The sequence below is a fragment of the Haematobia irritans genome, chromosome 3, assembly GCF_050003625.1.
Source record: "Haematobia irritans isolate KBUSLIRL chromosome 3, ASM5000362v1, whole genome shotgun sequence".
Lineage (NCBI taxonomy): Eukaryota > Metazoa > Arthropoda > Insecta > Diptera > Muscidae > Haematobia > Haematobia irritans.
The window spans coordinates 158889974-158911151 of record NC_134399.1 but is presented as its reverse complement, the minus strand read 5'-3'; the positions used below and the strand labels follow the sequence as shown (position 1 = coordinate 158911151).

Sequence of the window (21178 nt, the reverse complement as noted above, 5' to 3'; positions counted from 1 at the left end):
GGAAGTGGAAAAAAATCGATTGGAAATCCCGGGATGCGCTTTCAAAGAAATGTTTGTGGAACAACTTCCAATTTTGTATGTTAGGATTTTAAAGGGTAAAAACACAAATATTTCAGGAAAATGCTTAGGTTTGCCACTTTTCCGATATTTTATATATTTCATTCGATTTTGACTTCAGAAAAGGGTGATACGGTCAAAATTTGGTCAATATAAACTTGACGTATTTCTTTCAATTTTGCATTTAAAAACCTGAACACCCCTCACTTTGGACCAAAATGCGGTCCAAGCAAGAAGAGCAGCGTATCAAAATTTTGTTCGCGCATCGCGAAAATCCGAGCTACTCGCACGCAAAGCTGGCAAAATCGCTAAAAGTTGCCAAATCAACCGTTAAAAATGTAATTAAAGTGTTTGGGGAACGTTTGTCGACAGCCAGAAGTCTGGATCGGGGGGAAATCGAAAACCGGAAGCCGCTGAGACGACAAAGAGAGTTGCCGGTAGTTTCAAGCGAAACCCTAACCTCTCTCTCCGAGATGCCGCAAATAAGCTGGGTGTATCGTCTACAACCGTGCATCGAGTCAAAAACGAGCCGGACTATCGACTTACAAGAAGGTAGTGACTCCAAATCGCGATGATAAACAAAATACGATGGCCAAAGCGCGATCCCGGAGGCTGTACACGACGATGCTGACGAAGTTTGACTGCGTGGTAATGGACGACGAAACCTACGTCAAAGCCGACTATAAGCAGCTTCCGGGACAGGAGTTTTATACGGCAAAAGGAAGGGAAAGGTAGCAGATATTTTCAAGTACATAAAACTGTCAATGTTCGCAAAGAAATATCTGGTTTGGCAAGCCATCTGTACCTGTGGCTTGAAAAGCAGCATTTTCATAGCTTCCGGGACTGTCAACCAAGAAACTTACGTGAAAGAGTGTTTGAATAAACGTCTGCTGCCTTTCCTGAAGAAACACGGTTGTTCTGTACTGTTTTGGCCGGATTTGGCATCTTGCCATTACGGTGAAAAGGCCATGGAGTGGTACGCCGCCAACAACGTGCAGGTGGTTCCCAAGGACAAGAACCCTCCCAACACGCCAGAGCTCCGCCCAATTGAGAAATATTGGGCTATTGTCAAGCGGAACCTAAAGAAGACCAAAAAAAAATGCTATGGACGAGCAGCAGTTCAAGGCAAACTGGCTTTTTGCGGCGAAGAAGGTGGACGGATTTGGAAAAGCGAAAGCCTAACTGAATATTTTTCCTGAAATTTATACTACTTGAACTTGAAAAAGAAATTTAATTTGATTTTTTAAATAAACGATTTCACCGATTTACACGCGTTTTCCCTTGACCAAATTTTGACCGTATCACCCTTTAAATCAGACAACCCTATGTTAGATGAGACTGTTCTAAACATTGTAACAATTTCTTCTATAAAAAAATATTTTGTCTTGATTTGGATAATTTATTTAAATGTAAATATTTTTGGATATTGTATATGGTTCAAATGAAATATGTTGTTAAGAACCTCACAGGGGTTTAGATCCTATGCCATAGGCTATTTTTATACCCTCCACCATAGGATAAGATTAACTTTGTCATTCCGTTTGTAAAACATCGAAATATTGCTCTAAGATCCCTTCCGAACGAAACAAGCTATTGACTTAAAAGTTGGCACAAGTAGTTGTTATTGATGTAGGTCGAATGGTATTGAAAATGGGCCATATCGGACCACTTTACGGATAGCCCCCATATAAACCGATCCCCAGATTTGGCTTGCGGAGCCTCTAAGAGAAGCAAATTTTATCCGATCCGGCTGAAATTTGGTACATAGTGCTAGTATATGGTCTTTCACAAACATGCAAAAATTGGTCCACATCGGTCCATAATTATATATATACCGATCCCCAGATTTGGCTAGCGGAGCCTCTAAGAGAAGCAAATTTCATTTGATCCGGCTGAAGTTTGGTACATGGTATATGTATATGGTCTCTAACAACCATGCACAAATTGGTCCATATCTGTTCATAATTATATATAGCCCCCATTTAAAGCGATCCCCAGATTTGACCTCCGGAGGCTCTTGCAGGAACAAACTTCATCCGATCCAGTTGAAATTTGGTATGTGGTGTTAGTATATGGTCTCTAACAACCATACAAGAATTGGTCCATATCGGTCCATAATTATATATAGCCCCCATATAAACCGAACCCCAGATTTGTCCTCCGGAGGAGGAGCAAAATTCATCCGATCTGTTTGAAATTTTGTACGTGGTGTTATTATATGGTCTCTAACAACCATGCAAATATTGGTCCTTATCGGTCCATAATTATATATAGCCCCCATATAAACCGTTCCCTTATTGGAGAAGCAAAATGAGTCCGATCCGGTTAAAATTTGGAACGTGAAATGAGAAATCTAGAGGTATTTTAGGGCCTTAAATATGAGAGCTGAAAATGGCGTGAATGTTTTGGTTTAACTCCCAAATAGACCGATCTTCCGATTTTACTTCTTGGGCTTTTAGAAACCATAGTTTTTTTTTTTAAATTTGCATGAAATTTTAAATCTAGAAGTATTTTAGGAACATAAAGAGGTGTGCCGAAAATGGTGAATATCGGTCCATGTGATAATGAAAATTGCTTGAAACTGAATTATAGTTCTAGATTTTATTTCTGGTAATCATTTAAATAATGGGGGTAAAAGTCTACAGATGTTAGATTTTAAATCAAGGCGTTATATCATCGTTTTCTTGCACACGATGTTTATGATTCCTCTAAAACTCAAACAAATATGGTTCTTATAAATCCAGAATTTGACCTAGTCTTCATAGGTAAATTTTTTGAATTTATCTTCGGGAAGTGTACTGGTTGAACTGATCTGCTTGTCATCAAATCCCCCTGAAATTTTCACAGGAAACTATAATATTTGATTCATGGTGGTGGGTATTTAAGATTCGGACCGGCCGAACTTACTGTTTTATATACTTGTTTAGTTTAATATATACCACGTATGGACTACTTTGCAATTTAGAAGACGGTGTTATGAAGTTTTAAGATACCTTGCCATCGGCAAATGTTACCGCAACCCAAGTAATTCGATTGTGGATGACAGTCTTCAGTAGAAGTTTCTACGCAATCCATGGTGGAGCGTACATAAGATTCGGCCTGGCCGAACTTACGGCCGTATATACTTGTTAGTTTATTCAAGTACCTAATCAAAGGATGTTTGTCTTTTAAATATAAACAAAATTTCCGCCTTCCTGGGAATGGAAAAAGTCTGGGGAAAGACATGCTATATTTATCTGATTTCGGCAAGCATATGTATGTTTGGTGACAAAACTATTCGTCAATACATGCGAAGATAGAATAATTTCACGGCAAGAAACTGTCAACAAATCACTCTATTATTTGGAATTGATATGTGATTTTCTTCAATGTAATCCTATGCCAAAATCATTACGAATAAGGCACAGCACGCATCATCAATTCACTGTGCGTAATATGCCGATCCTAAATCACAAACACGTTTGGAATTTCTTCTGTAGCATAATTGAAAATTTGTTATACTGAACTCCGTTTGCGGAAATGACTCACAGGGACTCTTCACATTGTCCCATATTGACTAGATTAGCAAAACCGTATACGGACAGTATGAGTTATACATTGAGGAAAACATTGACGACCATTGTCATTTCCGTCATTTGGGATTTCCTTCAAAAAGTGTTTTACATTCAATTAGTGTTTAAGGTCGTACAAAAGGACGAATGAATGAATGAATGAATGTATGCGTGGACCGTGCGTGTGTAAATTACCCGCCTTCCCATACTAACACACACACACACACATAACTCTTTCACATATGTATATGGATGTGTAACCTCCAAGGAAATTGCCATAGGCGAACGTAATTTTATCCACAATTCTAGTGATAGTAGTTTCCTCATTTATGGCTAACGTGGTAATGAAGATAATGCCAAAAGCAAGTGAGGTTAACGTTAATGTCGTCGCGAGCTCTGATGTGACATCGACGGTATTATGGGCATCTTTTGTCATTTGCTGATGAATGTGAACGCTCAGTTTGTATGTATGGGGTCTTCAAAATAAATTGAAATATGGTGGTGTGCCAGAGGGTGATAGTAATGGCGGTAGCAGAGACACTGATGATGATTTTAGTTTGTATGGCAGTGAGTCTATAGAAATGATTTTCGGAATATTTTCCAATTAAAATGGGAGAATGTGTTGGCATGTCTGACGTTTGTTTTTGTTTTTTTTTTTGCTTTTTATCCTGAATGAAAGGGAAATTTTATATGCGGGATTATCTTGACATTCCGCTCTTCAGAACTGTATGGATTGAGGAATTGTTGAAGGTTGAAATATGTGCAAAGCTTCTTTTGTCCTTGAAATATCAAAATAATTCAGTATGTGGTGGTATTTCATAGAGTTGATTAACAAAAGCACCCAATTATCGCAATTCAAACTACACTGAAAAATACTAAAATAAATATTTTAAAGCTTTAATTGCTGGTGCTTAGTTTTTATACCCTAAACCACATAGTGGACAGGGTATAATAAGTTTGATCGGCCAAAAAATGTGCCTACCAGAAATATTGATTTTAGACCCCATAACAGATATACCGATCGACTCAGAATCACCTCCTGAGTCGATCTAGCGCTTGGTGTTCGTCCGTCCGTCAGTCCGTCTGTCCATATATTTTTTGTTCACAGGATTCCGGTCGCAATTATTAACCGATTTTGATGAAGGGATTTTTTTGGGCACAAGGACGAACGCTATTGAATTTGGAAGAAATCGGATCAAATTTAGATATAGCTCCCATATATATGTATCGCCCGATTTCGACAAATGGGGTCACGTTGCGCGTTTTTTCAAACGGATCGTCACCAAATTTGGCAAAAAGTAATCTTTTTCATCGCCCTTAAAGTTTGCAAAATTTCATCCAAATCGGTTCAGATTTAGATATAGCTCTCATATATATGTATCGCCCGATTTTCCCAAATTTAGCCACAAAACCTTTATTTATCAACCGATCTTACTCAAAGTTGGCTAAATATAATCTTCTATAGCACTAACTATATGTTCAAAAAATCATCGAAATCGGTTCAGATTTAGCTATAGCTCCCATATATATGTACCGCCCGATTTTTCTAAATTTGGCCATAAAACCCTTATTTATCAACCGATCTTACCCAAATTTGGCTAAATGTAGTCTTGTACAGCACCAACTATATGTGCAAAAAATCATCGAAATCGGTTCAGAGTTAGATATAGCTTCCATATATATGTATAGCCCGATTTTCCCAAATTTGGCCATAGAACCCTTATTTATTAACCGATCTTACTAAAAGTTGGCTAGATCCAGTCCTCTATAGTACTAACTATATGTGCAAAATTTCATCGAAATCGGTTCAAATTTAGATATATCTCGCAAATATGTATCGCCCGCTTTTGAAAAATTCGCTCTTATAACCTTATGAGGCCTGTATGGTCCTCATTTCGTAACTGATCTTACTCAAATCTTGCACAAGGTAACCTTTTGTGGTATTAATCAAACCCGCAAAATATTATGCAAATTGGTTCAGATTTAGATATAGCTTCCATATATATGCATCGCTCGATTTTCCCAAATTTGGCCATAGTACTCTTATTTATTAACCAATGTTACTCAAATTTCAAATTTTGATGTACTAGTCGATCGTACTTATACGTACTTGTAGCTTTTACATAAGAATATTGCTCGATTTTTACAAATTTGTATTTATTACCCACACTAATTTAACGATTTTCTCTTTTTTAATAATGGGCTCAATATTAGTGGCATACTAACTCCGTAGGCGCAATATCAACACAGCCAGTGTTGCTAGAAGTAGGGGAAATTCCCTATATGTAGGGTTTTTCTAATATTTAGCGTCTTGTAGGGACGTAGGGCCACAATGTAGGACATTTTCACTCAACACAATTTGTAATAATTTTTACATTTTGGTGGCTCTAGAGGAGGAAATTAGAAGCCGGCAAGGCTTGATCTTTAACAATGTGTGGTAAACTTTATTCCTGTAGAGAATTTTGTCAACATTTTATTTCTATAGAACATTTTGTCAAAATTGTATTTTTATAGAATTTTTTTTCAAAATATTATTTCTATAAAAAATTTTCTCAAAATTTTATTTCTGTGGAAGTTTTTCTCAAAATTTTATTTCTATAGAATTTATTGTCAACATTTTATTTTTATAGAGATTTAACAAAAAAGATTACTAATTTGGGTTGAATTCTACCAACTGTGGCAACCGTGGTGGTAATACAAATTTATATTCTAAGTTATATACGTTGCATATTAATGTTTTAAGATAATAAAGTACTTAGAACCATTTTTGTTTTGTAAAACTTTTTACATTTAACGAAAAATATAGTAGGGAAAACTGTTTGGGAATGTATGGGAAAGAAGGGAACTTTTTTTGTCCTTGTAGGGTAAACCGAACATTTTCTCTGGCAACACTGACTATGAGCTATAGTCAGATTGACACAAAGCACCCATAGACATGTACCCCTTCATTTTCTTAAATATGCAACTGCGGTTTATCTCCCAGACCTATATGTTTCCCCACAAATGCTTATGATTACTAATTCTGTAATGGTGGTTTAGGGTATGATATAGTCGGCCCCGCCCGACTTTCTACTTTACCTACTTGTTTTCATTGTAGTCAAGATGCAAACAGACAACAAATGTAAAGACAATTCTACTAATTTTGAAGAGTTTTCAGAATTATTAAAGTTAAGTTGATGTTAGTCAAACAAATTTTTCTCTCATGAGGAATTTCTATTTTTAAGTGAAATCAATTAATTACAAGGACAAAATGACTTAAGCGAATAGTTTTTCGACTTAAATGTTTAGCAAACACGGATTCGTATTTTAAGGTAGAGAAATCTTTGGCTTCACAACAATATTTGTTCTGTGTAGGTGTTCTTCATTTTAGGATACGAGACTTACCGGACAATAAGGACAATATGAAAATGATTTTTTCTTGAACGTAAAGTATGACAAACATATCTGTAACCATTTTTGATCAATTTATTTCCATGTCTGTGTATCAAAGTGTACTATAAATCACGAAGTAAATGCTATAGCTTTCTTATGATATATTCATGCAATACACAATTTGTTTTAATATGAGAAACAAAAATTACTCAATTTTTTTCAAATATCTTAACATTTTACCTGTCAAATAATTTTGTTTTCTTTACCTGGCAGATGCTATCCCCAGTCATATACACTCACGGGCGATACTTTGTATGTACCACAACATTTCATGATTTATTAATATTGGATGTTGAAAAACAAAATTGTGGTATACATATTGGTTTTGTTCATAAAATATTAATTTTTAAATAAAGTGAAGTATTAATATTTTTGTAGTGGTTAAAAAAGGCATACCAGACACATGTGAGCCATGAAGCTTGTATATAAATTTAATGAATTTTGTTTCATGTGGGAATAATTTGTTTTACTATAATCTTAATGGTTGCATATTGAAATAAATGAAAAAGAACCACATTCAGATGGAGGTTTTAAATCATTAACGATGACCATGTAAATGAGAGGTGAGGATCGTTTAACTGAAATGTGAGTTATCCCATCATAGAAATCTGCACGGAAAGTGACCTCGCATTTGTCCACTGAACCGATTAGGTTAGGTTAGGTTATGTGGCAGCCCGATGTATCAGGCTCACTTAGACTATTCAGTCCATTGTGATACCACAGTGGTGAACTTCTCTCTTATCACTGAGTGCTGCCCGATTCCATGTTAAGCTCAATGACAAGGGACCTTCTTTTTATAGCCGAGTCCGAACGGCGTTCCACATTCCAGTGAAACCACTTAGAGAAGCATTGAAACCCTCAGAAATGTCACCAGCATTACTGAGGTGGGATAATCCACCGCTGAAAAACTTTTTGGTGTTCGGTCGTAGCAGGAATCGAACCCACGACCTTGTGTATGCAAGGCGGGCATGCTAACCATTGCACCACGGTGGCTCCCACTGAACCGATTGCTTTGATATTTTTGTCATAATAATACTGACATGTTAAGACGAAAATAAGGTAACTACCAGAGAACTGCAACCGGTAGCCTTAGTATGGGGGGTATATTAATTTTGTCATTCCATTTGTAACACATCGAAATATTGCTCTAAGACCCCATAAAGTATATATATTCTGGGTCATGGTGAAATTCTGAGTCGATCTGAGCATGTCCGTCCGTCCGTCTGTTGAAATCACGCTAACTTCCGAACGAAACAAGCTATCGACTTGAAACAAGTAGTTGTTATTGATATAGGTCGGATGGTATTGCAAATAGGTCATATCGGTCCACTTTTACGTATAGCCCCCATATAAACGGGCCCCCAAATTTGGCTTGCGAATCCTCTAAGAGAAGCTAATTTCATCCGATCCGGCTGAAATTTGGTACGTGGTGTTAGTATATGGTACTTAACAACCATGCCAATAATAGGTCCATAATTATATATAGCCCCCATATAAACCGATCGCCCGATTTGGCTTTCGAAGCCTCTAAGAGAAACAAATTTCATCCGATCCGGCTGAAATTTGGTACATGGTGTTAGTATATGATCTCTAACAATCATAAAAAATTTGATCCATATCGGTCCATAATTATATATAGCCCCCATATAAACCGATCCCCCGATTTGGCTTGCGGAGCCTCTAAGAGAAGCAAATTTCATCCGATCCGGCTGAAATTTGGTACATGATGTAAGTATATGGTCTCTAATGACCATGCAAAAAATGGTCAACATCGGTCCATAATTATATATAGCCGCCATATAAACCGATCACCAGATTTGACCTCCGGAGCCTCTTGGAAGACCAAAATTCATCTGATTCAGTTTAAATTTGGTACGTGATGTTAGTATATTGTATCCAACAACCATGCAGGAATTGGTTCATATCAATCCACAATTATGTATAGCTGCCATATAATCAGCTCCCCAGATTTGACCTCCGGTGCCTTATGGAGAAGCAAAATTCATCCGATCTGGTTGAAATTTGGTGCGTGGTGGTAGTATATGATATTTAACAACCATGCTAAAAGTGGTCCATATCAGTGGTCCATATCATATATAGCCCCCATATAAACCGATCCCGAGATCGGAGCCTCTTGGAGGAGCAAATTTTATCCGAGTCAGTTGAAATTTGGTACATTGTGCTAGTATATGGCCGTTAACAACCATGCCTAACTAGTTCCATATCGGTCTATAGTTACATATAGCCCTCAGATAAATCGATCCCCAATCACACAAAAATTGGTCCATATCAAGTTCATAATTGTATATAGCCCCCACATAAGTGACCTCCATATTTCAATTCAAAAAGTCCATATCGATTCGTAATTATTTGTAGACTTACCTACACATACCTTTTTTTCTAATATATACCACGTATGGACTAACTCACAATTTCGAAAACGATTTAAGATACCACAACCCAAGTAATTCGATTGTGGATGACAGTCTTTCGTAGATGTTTCTTCGCAATCCATTGTGGAGGGTACATAAGATTCGACCTGGCCGAACTTACGGCCGTATATACTTGTTAAAACTCCAAATTAGATATTTTTAAAACTCCAAATTATCTGTGGTTTAAAGTTTTTTTATTTCAAAAAACTTTAAGCCAAAGATAAAATGTCCCAAAAAAAGGCCTTACCCTATATACGAAGGCGGTTCGAAAACTTCTTAGCCTACACGCAAAGAAAAAAAACGTTTGGAAAACGTGTACCGAAAACGTTTTTCTTTTGTTACAGTTTTTTGAATTGCTTCGAAAATTTTAAACTTTTATCACCAAAAAAATTCGTTTGTTACAAAATTTTTATTTTTTCAATAAAAAAAGTTATTTTTGAAACAACAACACAGTCCATTTCGTTTATATCAAACACTGTCCTTTTTTGACTTTAGGTCTTTAATAAGACACATTTTACCGTTCAAAATTTAATATACTACAATGTAATGTAGATAATTTTTTCGGAATCTTCCGAACATATCTGGAATATATTAAAAAAAAAAAAAAAAACAAAAAAAAACTTTGGTCGAAGCAGGGATCGAACCCACGACCCTTGGCATGCAAGTCGGACGTAGCAACCACTGCTCCACGGTGCCAAACTAAATGTTTGTTTCTGTTAAATAAACTTTGTTTATTCGGTTCGTGGGCGCCGCAAGCTATGCTATATAAATATAACTTATATGGATATTTATCTATTGATGACCATAACAGGTACATAGCTCAGTGGTTAGTGTGTTGGCTTACAAAGTGCATGGTCCGTGGTTCGATTCTCCGTCCAGGCGAAAGGTAAAAAAATTTTAAAAATTTATAAAATCGTATAATTTCTTCTACATTGTTGGTATTACAGGAAAAGGTGTTAAGAACTAAAAAATCTCGAGGATGTGAGAAAGATGTGAGGGAAAATGCAATTAGCAAGAAAACAATGTTTTTCTTTTTTTGAGTTTGACTTTATGAAATTGTTTTTACATCCTGGAAAAGAATAAACGTTTATCACAAAAAGTATATACTTTTCTTCCAAATACACTTCCTTACAGCGAAAAGCAAATGAGAAACGAACTTCGTTTGTCTAAAATTTCATTTGGGAGGAAAGAATTATTTTTTTGCGTGTATCAATGAAAGAGAATAGTTAGTTTTTCAAAAATATTTGTATTTTTCAATATAATCTCCTGAAACTTCAATACACGTAGTCCAACGCTTTTCTAGCAATTCTATCCCTGGATTAAAATTGTTTTCCTCAAGGTCTTCAAAATAGTGGTTTACAACTGTAATTGCATCTTCATTTGAGGTAAAACGCTTGCCAGCAAGGAATTTTTTTTAGATTTGGGAACAAGTAAAAGTCACTGGAAGCTAAATCAGGAGAATAAGGTGGGTTGTCAAGCAACGGACGTTTTTCTCGAATGTGTACATTTCTGAGTACTCTGAATTTATAGTTTTACCCTTTTGCAGATAGTCAATCAATAAAATACCTTTGAAGTCCCAAAAAACCGTGACCATAACCTTACCAGCCGATTGAATTGTTTTGCCTTCTCTGGGCCACTTCCTCCAGCTTCAGTCCATTGTTTGGATTGTTCTTTTGTCTCTGGAGTATAGTGGTAGATCCATGTCTCATCAACAGTTATGAAACGATGCCTAAAATCCATTTTGCTTAAAACGATCCAAACAAGCTTGAGAAATGTTAATTCTTATGCGTTTTTGATCGACTGTTAACAAATGCGGCACCCATCTCGCAGAAAGCTTTTTCATCTGTAGTTCTTCATGCTAAATTAAATGGACTCGATCATTTGTGAAGAATGTCCTCTTTTTATACCCTAAACCACATAGTGGTCAGGGTATAATAAGTTTGATCTGCCAAAAAATGTGCCTACCAGAAATATTGATTTTACACCCCGTAAAATATATACCGATCGACTCAAAATCACCTCCTGAGTCGATCTAGCGCTTGGTGTCCGTCCGTCTGTCCGTGTATTTGTTGTTCACAGGATTCCGGTCGCAATTATTAACCGATTTTGATGAAATTTGGTACAGGGAGTTTCTTGAGCACAAGGACTAACGCTATTGAATTTGGAAGAAATCGGATCAAATTTAGATCTTACTCAAAGTTGGGTAAATGTAATCCTCTATAGCACTAACTATATGTGCAAAAAATCATCGAAATCGGTTCAGATTTAGCTATAGCTCCCATATATATGTACCGCCCGATTTTTCAGAATTTGGCCATAAAACCCTTATTTATCAACCGATCTTACTCAAAGTTGGCTAGATCCAGTCCTCTATATTACTATCTATATGTGCAAAATTTCATCGAAATCGGTTCAAATATGTATCCCCCGATTTTGAAAAATTCGCCCCTAATAACCTTATGTTTGACCATACAGGCCTCATTTCTTAACTGATCTTACTCAAATCTTGCACAAGGTAACCTTTTGTGGTATTAATCAAACCCCCGAAATATTATGCAAATTGGTTCAGATTTAGATATAGCTTCCATATATCTGCATCGCTCGATTTTTCCAAATTTGGCCATAGTACTCTTATGTATTAACCAATGTTAGTCAAATTTCAAATTTTGATGTACTGGCCGATCGTATTTATACGTATTTGTAGCTCTTACATAAGAATATTGCTCGATTTTTACAAATTTGGATTTATTACCCACACTAGTTGAACGATTTTTTTTTTATAATGGGCTCAATATTAGTGTCATACTAACATAACTCCGTAGGTGCAAAACTACGGCCAGTGTTGCTAGAAATAGGGGAATCACCCTATATATAGGGTTTTTCTAATATTTGTAGGCACGTTGGATCACAATGTATGGAGATTTTCACTCAACACAATTTGTAATAATTTTTACATTTTGGTGGCTCTACAGGAGGCAATTAGAAGCCGGTAAGCCTTGATCTTTAACAACATTTACCACTCGTGCCAAAAAAAAAAAATCTAACAAAATTTGAAGATTACCACAAATCTACACTGTTAGAAAAATATGTTTTTCATATGTTCCGATAGAAACAAAATGTGTTTCGGGCACAATTTTAAAACACAATATATTTAAGTGCAAACATGTAATGTTCCTAAACTAACACTAAATGTTTGGGACATATATGTTAATATGTTAGAATATATTATGTTTGGGGCATGAATGTTTCATAAAAATCATATGTGTAAATGCAAACATATATAAATTTACAAATTTCGACTAAACATACATATGTTGTGATATTTCATTCAAAGCGACAGAGAGAGTAACATATAGAGAAAGAAATAAAGATGGAAACCGGGAGAGTTGACGAAAGATATCAACATAACACAGCGAAAGAACAAAAAGAGAATAATTTCTGTGAAACCGCTTGTATGTTGTTTCGGAAAACTGTTTTATGATAAGGCCAAAACTTTGATATGCTTAAGTCTAAATATTATTTAAGAGAATAGAAATCAAGTGTCTTCACAAAAATAACTAAAGGGCACAATACTCTTTTTAGAGTTGGGACAGTAAAATGAAATAAGGAGGAAATAGTGAAAAATTACACAGTAAAATGTATAAAAACAAAGTTTAGTTCCTCTTTATTAATAAGTAGTCCACGAGGAGTTGACGTACACCTTCAAATATAAAAGCGGGCATTAAGTTCGAGTTTTGCAGCTAAAACAATTTAAAAAGTTTATTTTCTTTAAAATGAATTATGTAAGAAATATAGAAGGCATTTTAGAGCGATGGTGTTAAATGCTAGTAAAAACTGTTCACGCCTAACTAAATTTATGTTTATATTATAAAATTATTTATGTATGTTTATACTCGACTCCACGTTCTTCTTTTGTTAGAGTTTTTGAATTCCTTCAAAATTTTAAAGTTTTGTACCAAAAACAGTTTTTTGTTACAAAATTGTTATTTTTGCAATAAAAAAATAATATTTTATACAAAAATCAGTCAATTTCGTTTATATATAAATCTTTAATAACGCACATTTCGAAGTTTCATTATAAAAATTTAATGTAGTATAAATATAAATGTGTAAATTAAAAAAAAAAGTGTTCGGTCGGAGCAGGGATTGAACCCACGACCCTTTGCATGCAAGGCAGACATGCTAACCACTGCTCCACGTGGCAAACAAATGTATGTTTCTGTTAAATAATGTTATGTTTGCATGGGCTCGTGGGTGCTGCAAACTATGCTATATAAATATAACTTATAACGATAAATATCTACTGGTGACAGCTACGTAGCCCAGTGGATAGTGTGTTGGCTTACAAACTGTATGGTCCTCGGTTCGATTCTCCGTGCAGGCGAAAGGTAAAATTTAAAAAATGTATAAAAGTGAATAATTTCTTCAACATTATTTGTATTACAGAAAAAGGTGCCAAGAACTAAACTATTTCGTGGAGGTGAAAATTACGAGTATGTTAGGGAATGAACACAATCGTCTTTACGAAAAATTCTTCCAAGCATATAACATTTTTGGGCTCAAAATGCTTCCAAACATATAATATGTTCACATAAAACAAACATATTAATGTTTCGGCAGTATCCAATAATACATGTGCTTCCTGCAAAATATGTTTGGAACATATGTTAAAGAAGCGATTTTTTTTGAGGGTGTACCAAACAAATATTTCTATAGAAGTTTTTGTCAAAACTTTATTCCTTTATTAGTGGCATACTAACTCCGTAGGCGCAATATCAACACAGCCAGTGTTGCTAGAAGTAGGGGAAATTCCCTATATGTAGGGTTTTTTCTAATATTTAGCGTCTTGTAGGGACGTAGGGCCACAATGTAGGACATTTTCACTCAACACAATTTGTAATAATTTTTACATTTTGGTGGCTCTAGAGGAGGAAATTAGAAGCATTGTGTTTACCACACATTGATCTTTAACAATGTGTGGTAAACTTTATTTCTGCAGAAAATTTTGTCAACATTTTATTTCTTTAGAAAATTTTGTCAAAATTGTATTTCTATAGCAATTTTTTTCAAAATATTATTTCCATAAAAAATTTTCTCCAAATTTTATTTCTATGGAATTTTTTCTCAACATTTTATTTCTATAGAATTTATTGTCAAAACTTTATTTCTATAGAAAATTTTTTCACAAAAACTTGTTTATAGAAACTTTTTCCAAAATTTTATTTTTATAGAGATTTAACAAGAAAACAAGTATATACAGCACTAAGTTCGGCCGGGCCGAATCTTAAATACCCACCACCATGAACCAAATATTAAGGTTTCCTTTGAAATTTCAGGAGGGCTTGAGGACTTGAGGATATTCCCGAAGATAAATTTAAAGATTTCACCTATGAGGACTATATCAGATTCTGGATTTATAAGAACCATTTTTTTTTGGGTTTTAGAGGAATCATTAACATCTCTTGTAAGTGTGCAAGAAAATTATAAAATAAAGTCTTGATTTGAAATCTTAAATCTGTAGAAGTAAAATGAGGCCTATACTAAAATATGGACCGATACTCACCGTTTTCGGCACACCTCTTTATAACCCGAAAATACCTCTAGATTTCCAATTTCAGGCAAATAGGATAAAAACTTCGGATTCTAGAAGCCCAAGAAGTAAAATCTTGAAATCGGTCTATATGGGGGCTATACCAAAATATGGACCGATACACACCATTTTCGGCACACCTCTTTATGGTCCTAAAATACCTCTAGATTTCCAATTTCAGACAAATTGGATAAAAACTACGGTTTCTATAAGCCCAAGACCCCAAATCGGGAGGTCGTTTTATATGGGGAGCATACCAAAACATGGACCGATACTCACAATTTTTGGCACACGTATTTGTGGTCCCACAATACCTCTAGATTTCCAATTTCAGGTAAATTGAATAAAAACTTCGGTTTCTATAAGCCCAAGAAGTAAAATCGGGAGATCGGTCTATATGGGGGCTATACCTAAATATGGACCGATAATCACCATTTTTGGCACATCTCTTTATGGTCATAAAATACCTCTAGGTTTTAAATTTCAGGCAAATTGGATAAAAACTACGATTTCTATAAGCCCAAGACCCCAAATCGGGAGGTCGGTTTATATGGGGACTACATTAAAACCTGGACCGATATAGCCCATCTTCGAACTTGACCTGCCTGCAGACAAAAGACGAGTGTGTGCAAAATTTCAGTACGATTGCTTCATTATTGAAGACCGTAGCGTGATTACAACAGACAGACAGACAGACAGACCGACAGACAGACGGACAGACGGACATCGTTATATCGCCTTAGAATTTCTCCCTGATCAAGAATATATATACATTATATAGTCGGAAATCGATATTTCGATGTGTTACAAACGGAATGACAAACTTATTATACCCCCGTCACCATTCTATGGTTGTGGGTATAACAAGTATATACGGCCAGGCCGAATCTTATGTACCCTCCACCTTGGATTGCGTAGAAACTTCTACGAAAGACTGTCATCCACAATCGAATTACTTGGGTTGTGGTATCTTAAAACTTCTTAACATTGTTGTCTAAATTGTGAGTTAGTCCATACGTGGTATATATTAGACAAAAAAATTATGTATAGTTAAGTTTACAAATAATTACGAATCGATATGGACTTTTTGCACGATACGTAGAGAGCCAGAATTGAAATATGGGGGTCGCTTATATGGGGGCTATATACAATTATGTACTTGATATGGACCAATTTTTGTGTGATTGGGGATCGATTTATCTGAGGGCCATATATAAGTATAGACCGATATGGACCTAATTAGGCATGGTTGTTAACGACCATATACTAGCACAACGTACCAAATTTCAACTCACTCGGATAAAATTTGCTCCTCCAAGAGGCTCCAAAACCAAATCTCGTGATCGGTTTATATGGGGCTATGTATGATTAAATATGGACTGATATGGACCACTTTTGGCATGGTTGTTAAATATCATATACTACCACCACGTACTAAATTTCAAGCTGATCGGATGAATTTTGCTTCTCGAAAAGGCACCGGAGGTCAAATCTAGGAATCGGTTTATATGGGAGCTATATATAATAATGGACTGATAGGAACCAATTCCTGCATGGTTGTTGGATACCATATACTAACATCACGTACCAAATTTCTCTCCCAAGGGGCTCTGGATGTCAAATCTGGGGATCGGTTTATATGGGGCCTATATATAATTATGGACCGATATCGACCACTTTTTGCATGGGTGTTTGAGGCCATATATAAACACCACGTACCAAATTTCAACTGAATTAGATGAATTTTGGTCTTTCAAGAGGCTCCGGAGGTCAAATCTGGTGATCGGTTTATATGGCGTCTATATATAATTATGGACCGATGTTGACCAATTTTTGCATGGTCATTAGAGACCATATACTTACAACATGTACCAAATTTCGGATCGGATGAAATTTGCTTCTCTTAGAGGCTCCGCAAGCCAAATCGGGGGATCGGCTTATATGGGGGCTATATATAATTATGGACCGATATGGACCAAATTTTTTATGATTGTTAGAGATCATATACTAACACCATGTACCAAATTTCAGCCTGATCAGATGAAATTTGTTTCTCTTGGAGGCTTCGAAAGCCAAATCGGGGGATCGGTTTATATGGGGGCTATATATAATTATGGACCGATGCGGACCAATTTTTGCATGGTTGTTAGAGACCATATACTAACACCATGTACCAAATTTCAGCCGGATCAGATGAAATTTGCTTCTCTTAGAGGCCTCGCAAGCCAAATCGGGGGATCGGCTTATATGGGGGCTATATATAATTATGGACCGATGTGGACCAATTTTTGCATGGTTTTTAGAGATCATATACTAACACCATGTACCAAATTTCAGCTGGATAGGATGAAATTTGCTTCTCTTAGAGGTCTCGCAAGCCAAATCGGGGGATCGGTTTATATGGGGGCTATATATAATTATGGACCGAGTGGACCAATTTTTGCATGGTTATTAGATACCATATACTTACACCATGTACCAAATTTCAGCCGGATCGGATGAAATATACTTCTCTTAGAGGCCTCGCAAGCCAAATTTGGGGGTCTGTTTATATGGGGGCTATAAGTAAAATTGGACCGATATGGCCTATTTGCAATACCATCCGACCTACAGCAATAAAAACTACTTGTGCTAAGTTTCAAGTCGATAGCTTGTTTCGTTCGGAAGTTAGCGTTATTTCAACAGACGGACGGACGGACATTCTCAGATCGACTCAGAATTTCACCACGACCCAGAATATATATACTTTATGGGGTCTTAGGGCAATATTTCGATGTGTTACAAACGGAATGACAAAATTAATATACACCCCATCCTATGGTGGAAGGTATAAAAATACTATTTTTGGTAGAATTCTACCAACTGTGGCAACCGTGGTGGTAATACAAATTTATATTCTAAGTTATATACATTCCATATTCATGTTTTAAGATAATAAAGTACTTGCAGCCATTTTTGTTTTGTAAAATTTGTTTAAATTTAACGAAAAATATTGTAGGGAAAATTGTGTGGGAATGTATAGGAAAGTAGGGAACTTTTTTTTTCCTTGTAGTGTAAACAGAACATTTTCCCTGGCAACACTGACTATGAGCTATAGTCAGATTGAGACAAAGCACCCATAAACATGTACCCCTTAATTTTCTTGAATATGCAACTGCGGTTTATCTCCCATACCTATATCAATGTTACCCCACAAATGCTTATGTTTACTAATTCAGCAAGTGTGGTTTAGGGTATGATATAGTGGGCGCCGCCCGACTTTCTACTTTACTTACTTGTTTTATAATGGAAGCAATATTAGTGGCATACTAACTCTGTAGTTTCAAAATCAACTATAGCTCCTAATATCAGACATTTCTGTTCAGATTGTGATAACCATGTACCCCTTAATGTTCTTACATATGGAAATGCAGGTTATCTCCCAATCCTATACCAATTACTAATTCAGTTGGGGTGGTTTAGGGTATGATATGGTCGGCCCCCGCCCGACTTTCTACTTTACTCATTTGTTTCTTCATATAATTACTTAATAATTTTTTATTCTTTTCTCTATTTTGTTTTATTTTCTTTAATATAGGTAAGAACAAACCCAGGACATAAAATTGAAGAGAAAGAAAGAGTTACTAAAGCAAAGTCATAGCAACCTTTCGAATTAACAGGCAACTTCTGTATTACATCGAAATATACAAATTTTGAGCTAACCACAAAAATTCTCAGAAGAAGAGAAGAATATAAGTGAAACGGTAGTAAAACAAAAGTGAATACTAAAAACGTATAAGTTTGAAGAAAGTAAACCAATATTACTAATACAGCAATAACAAACATAAATGAAATTTTAGAAGAAAAAAAAAACCAAAACAGCAAAAAATAAAAATAATAAAAAAAACAGTATTAGGAAAAATTAAGGTGGCAAAACTTTGTTCTGTTTCTTTTTGTGGATTTCATCAAAATTATTGTGCTGAAGTGAATGAAATGAAATTTCCAAAGAATTGAAGTGTAACCGACCATATACACGAGCCATTAAAGGAATATTGATCGGCTGCTGCTTTTCCTCTGTCTGCTGCTGTATATCGAAACTTACAGGTACGTTGAACACACATAAAGGACAGCCACCGAAAGCTATCTATCGCCCTGACCGTGGAAAACCAACAAAATATAAAATCTAATCATACACCAGTATGGTGGTGTAAGACAGCACCCACATACCCAGTCATAGACCCACTTTACTTTGAACGGATGTTGTTATAAATAATTTTGAATATAGTCTTCCCGCAACGCCGCACGTTTATTCATTCATTCGTTATGTTGCTTTATTGTTGTCAATAAATAAAAGTTTGTAAACAACACAAAAGAAGAAATTTTGAAAAACGCATAAAAGTCTTAAAATATACGCACAAAGTTTTGCACCTAAAAATCCAGTAAAACCTAAAACACAAAACAAAAACTTGAAGCAAAACGCGTACTCTTTGTTAAAAGTTTAATATTTTTTTGGAGGGATACAAACAAAAAACAATCAAGAATAGCATAATCGCCAACGCCAACTGCAACAACAGCGATAGACTAAAAAAGTTTCGACATTGTACAATAGAAGAAATTACGCATAATAATAATCGAAGTAATAAGAAGGCCGTTTTAGCATCAAGACATTTCGTTGTCACAGAGGTAAGATGGAAACTTTATTTAATGTAATTTTTAATTTTTTTTCCTTTTTTTGGTTACATTTTATATAACTTCCAAATCGGATGGAGGATAAACCAAGTTTCCTCATTTGGTTTGTTACACATCGATATTTAAATTTCAGATTTTACAATGCCATGAACAGACATACACTGCAAAAAAATATTGACCTTTATAAAAGATTAAGCAACCTAAATTTTGGGACGTTCAGTTGGTGTATAGTTGTCACCATGTTGAAATCAAATATAGGCACCATTTGAAAATGAAGCACGTTAACGGTTGACAGTTAATAGAATTCAACCAACTACCAAAATTTTCTACAGAAATACAATTTTTACAAAACTTTCTATAGATATAAAATTTTGACAGAATTTTCTATAGAAATAAAATTTTGACAAAACTTTCTATAGAAATAAAATTTTGACAGAATTTTCTATAGAAGTAAATTTTTGGCAAAACTTTCTATACAAATAAAATTTTGACAAAATTTTCTATAGTAATAAAGTTTTGACAAAATTTGCTATAGAAATAAAATTTTGACAGCATATTCTATAGAGAAAAAAATTTTGACAACATTTTCTATAAAAAAAATTTACAACATTTTCTATAGATTAAAAATTTTGACAAAATTTGCTATAGAAATAAAATTTTGACAGCATATTCTATGGAGAAAAAAATTTTGACAACATTTTCTATAAAAAAAAATTGACAACATTTTCTATAGACCGAAAATTTTGATAACATTTTCAATATTCAATTTTGGCAAAATTTTATATAGAAATAAAATTTTGACAAAATTTTCTATGGAAATAAAATTTTGACAACACATTCTATAGAGAAAAAATTTTGACAACATTTTCTATAAAAGCAAACATTTTGTCAACATTGTCTATAGACTAAAAATTTTTCTATAGACATAATAATATAATTTTCAATAGTGATAAAGTTTTGACAAAATTTGCTATAGAAATAAAATTTTGACAACATATTCTATAGAAATAAAATTTTGACAAAATTTTCTATGGAAATAAAATTTTGACAAAATTTTGCATAAAAATAAAATTTTGACAAAATTTTCTATAGAAATAAAATGTTGGCAAAATTAAAAATACAATTTTGCAAAAGTTTTCTATAGAAATAAAATGTTGACAAAATTTTCTATAGAAATAAAATTTTGACAAAATTTTCTTTAGAAATAAGATTTTGACAAAATTTTCTATAGAAATAAAATTTTGACAAAATTTTCTAGAGAAATAAAATTTTGACAAAATCTTCTATAGAAATAAAATTTTGACAACATTGTCTATGGAATGTTGACAAAATTACAAATAACATTTTGCAAAGTTTTCTATCGAAATACAATTTTTGGAAAATTTTCTATGGAAATAAAATGTTGACAAAATTATGAATAAAATTTTGACAAAGTTTTCTAAAGAAAT

At 34.6% G+C, this 21178-nt stretch overlaps 1 protein-coding gene across 2 annotated transcripts in view; it reads left to right on the top strand.

The window, feature by feature from the left end:
* The window catches only part of LOC142230175 (uncharacterized), a 436700-nt gene that overhangs the window by 75144 nt on the left and 340378 nt on the right, over positions 1-21178 (top strand). The window contains exon 2 of one of the 2 annotated variants that reach the window (XM_075300813.1): positions 18640-19145. The gene's annotated coding sequence lies outside the window, so the exon portion shown is untranslated. Of the gene's footprint in view, positions 1-18639; positions 19725-21178 lie in introns of both variants that reach the window. The other variant, XM_075300812.1, reaches the window with a different exon arrangement.